Here is a 3836-nt window from a genome sequence, read left to right on the forward strand (position 1 = left end):
TATTGATAACCTCGTTTTCTTTGAGTACCATGAAAGGAATTAATGCTTTTGCTGGTTGGATTTTTGCAGCAATCTAATTTATACGGGTTGGAAGAACTGATTAATTTTATATTGAGAAGATAATGCTAGCTGTTCTTTATTATGGAAACTAATTAATTAAGAACATATAATGTTAACAAAGTATTTAAAAAGGAGTTGACAAATATAGTCTAGATCTGGTACTAAATACTAACACATGAAAAAGCATCTTCACCACCTCTTCAGTCATGTTACATCCAATAACATATGATATTATTTAGGAACTTCATTTAATCCTTCAATCATCGGTCAACTATTTCATAGGAAGCATACCCAAAGAAATTGGGAGCTGGTAACAATTTAACTCAGCACTTAGCTACTAATTAAGACGTTGACAATTGAGAAGATGGACTTGTATTCTATTCTTTACATTTTCAACTTTCTGACCTTCAAGAAAGGAATCCATGAAGATTGAAAGTTTAATTGAAAGATTTTTTCCGGTAAAATTCCAGAAAAATTGATAGATTCACCTACTGAAGATACTAGGTCTATATAATTATTGGCGTATTGTCGCTGATTCAGGGTAGTGGGAATTTTACTTCTTTTTAGAAGCTAATTAAATCTTAGAAACAAGTTGTTAATAGGTCAGTCTCGTTACTGCATCCTTGCATCAACATAAGTTATAGCACGGGATGCGGGTTCGGCCGAACCCAGTAGCTTTTGTTCAAACCATGTATTTGTCTTAAGAAATCAATTGAATATGTACAACTTATTAATTTTGAATCTAATAACTTAAAAAGATTACAATTCCTAACCCATAAATTTCAAATTCTGGCTCCGTCTTTTATTAGAACTGATTATAGTGATAAGTTGATAGCTAAGTAACTATAAAGAGCTTTGAACCAGTAATTATTGAACTAAAGTGTGCTACTTATAGAGAAGTAACCTCTGCTAATGAGATAATATAATATATAAAGTGACTCTTGATCAAGAAGTTATCTTTACTTTCTCTTGGGAAGATTTCAAAGACTAGAAGATATTTGGGACTACATTTATCAGCTTAAATGGCTTTCTTCCTGCTTCAACTCTGAGCCTCTAATCTCCACAAAATGTAATGCCTATAACCGTGGGAAATTTCCTTAAAAGAAGCAGGAATTTTGTTACAAGTTAGTGAGGGATTAAGAGGTTAATTCCTAGGATACAATAAGTTGTAATCTAAAGTTTGCTCAGTAGTGAAGTTGAAATCCTAGAAGAGTAGGTCGTGGTTTTTTATCCCGTGAGATGTGAGTTTTCCACGTAAAATTCCATTGTGTTATTTACTTACTGATGTGTGTTCTGTGGCAATATAGTTTGATGGACCCTTAATTTCTATCAGAATCAGTCTAATACTCAGGAAAGGATACTATACAACATTGGATAAATGGCACCAGGTAATTATGATCTCAAGTTTTATCCAAAGTGTTTCTGCAGCCATGTATTAGCATTTTTATCTAAGTTATGTTTTTTTATTAGTTTAGAAGATAAAAAAACAGAGTATACTGCTATGATTGTCGTGCTGATCGAAACACAAATTTTCACTGAGTAGACGACTAAAGTAATGGGTAAATGACTGAAATTCAACAATGTCGCTTGTGGAGACAAGTCTAAAGTAATGGGGAATACTATGTTGCTTAAAAGAAGCAGGGAATTCTGTTGATTCCTTAATGTAGGAATGCACTGTACATAAGACTCACCACGGTTGAAATGTCAAATATTTCAGCTTCCCACATCGGTGGGTTAGCAATAGTTGGGGGGATTTTCCCCCTATAAAAGAAGGTTTAATGTTTAGGATTTAAACATACCTCTCATTTTCCTTCTCATATGTTTAAGGCATTTGTATCTTCTCTCTTTAGTATTATTTCACTTGTATTTTTGGAGTGAAATAAAATATTGGTTGTGTCCGAGGAGTAAGCAAAATTAGCCGAACCTCGTAAATTCTGGTGTTCCCTTTATTGTTGCTTTATTGTCTTATTTATTATTTGGTGGCTGTCATAATTTTTGGTATAGTAGTTGTGACTTATTCACACTATATACATTTGGCTTCCGCAACAATTGGTATCAGAGCCAGGTTCTGTCTTAGTATGCTTTGTGGTTGCAGCATAGTCTGATCTTCCACATCAGAAAAGATTTATCTTGGTAACTATGTCAAGATTCTGTCTTAGTATGCTCTGTGGTTGCAGCTTAGTCTGATCTTCCACACCAGAAAGGAAATAATCTTGATTTGTGTCGTTAGCTATTAAATAATATTTGTGTCAAAGATGGGAGACAAAAAACAAGAAGAATCTACATCAAGTGTTAACAATACGTCATCATTGGCATCTTCGCTTATGACAAGAATTGTGTCAAATGCGAAATTTGCGGTAGAAATATTTGACGGGTCCGGACATTTTGGGATGTGGCAAGGCGAGGTTCTAGATGTCCTTTTTCAACAAGGGCTAGATCTTGCTATTGAAGAAAAGAGACCAGATGCTATTGGAGAAGAAGATTGGAGAATTATCAATCGTGTTGCTTGCGGTACCATTCGATCCTACCTTGCTAGAGAGCAGAAATATCCATACACAAAGGAAACTTCTGTAAGTAGATTATGAAAGCACTGGAGGATAAATTTTTGAAGAAAAACAGTCAAAATAAATTGTACATGAAGAAGAGACTGTTTCACTTCACCTATGTTCCTGGTACCACGATGAATGAACATATCACCAGTTTCAATAAGTTGGTCACAGATTTGCAAAATATGGATACAACTTATGATGATGGTGACTTGGCCTTGATGTTGTTGGCGTCACTTCCTGATGAGTACGAGCACCTTGAAACTACTCTACTCCATGGAAATGACGAAGTTTCTCTCAGAGAAGTTTGTTCGGCTTTGTACAGCTATGAACAAAGAAAGCGAGAAAAACAGAAGGGCGGAGAAGGAGAAACACTATTTGTGAGGGGTCATCCTCAAAGTCAAACGAGGACAAAGAAGGGAAGATCCAAGTCAAGATCCAGACCCAGCAAAGATGAATGTGCCTTTTGTCGAGAAAAAGGGCACTGGAAGAAAGACTGTCCAAAGTTGAAGAATAAGGCCAAACATAACAATGGAAAGGCCATTATGGATTCAAATGTAGCTGATTGTGATGATTCAGACTTCTCATTAGTTACAACAGAGTCATCAACATCATCAGACATATGGTTGATGGACTCGGCTTGTAGCTATCATATGTGTCCCAACAGGGACTGGTTCGTGGAATTTCAAGAAGGAGAATATGGAGTCGTCCACACAGCGGATAACAACCCTCTTACCTCATATGGCATTGGTTCAATACGATTAAGGAACCATGATGGAATGATCAGAACATTAACAGATGTTCAATATGTACCGGATTTGAAGAAGAATCTCATCTCTGTGGGAGCCCTAGAATCAAAAGGGTTCAAAATCATTGTAGAAAATGGAGTGATGAGAGTATGCTCCGGTGCACTAGTGGTAATGAAGGCTAATCGGAAGAATAATAATATGTACCGCTATCGTGGCAGTACAGTTATTGGGACAGCGACACTGACATCCAGTGACGACAAAGAGGCAGAAGCAACCAAGCTATGGCACATGCGCTTGGGACATGCTGGAGGAAAATCCTTGAAAACTCTACCAGATCAAGGATTGTTAAAAGGAGTAAAGGCTTGCAACTTGGAGTTTTGTGAGCATTGTGTCTAAGGGAAACATACAAGGGTTAAATTTGGTACAGCAATCCATAATACTAAAGGCATTTTGGATTATGTACACTCTGATGTTTGGGGTC

This window comes from Nicotiana tabacum, chromosome 3 (genome assembly GCF_000715075.1).
Source record: "Nicotiana tabacum cultivar K326 chromosome 3, ASM71507v2, whole genome shotgun sequence".
Classification (NCBI taxonomy): domain Eukaryota; kingdom Viridiplantae; phylum Streptophyta; class Magnoliopsida; order Solanales; family Solanaceae; genus Nicotiana; species Nicotiana tabacum.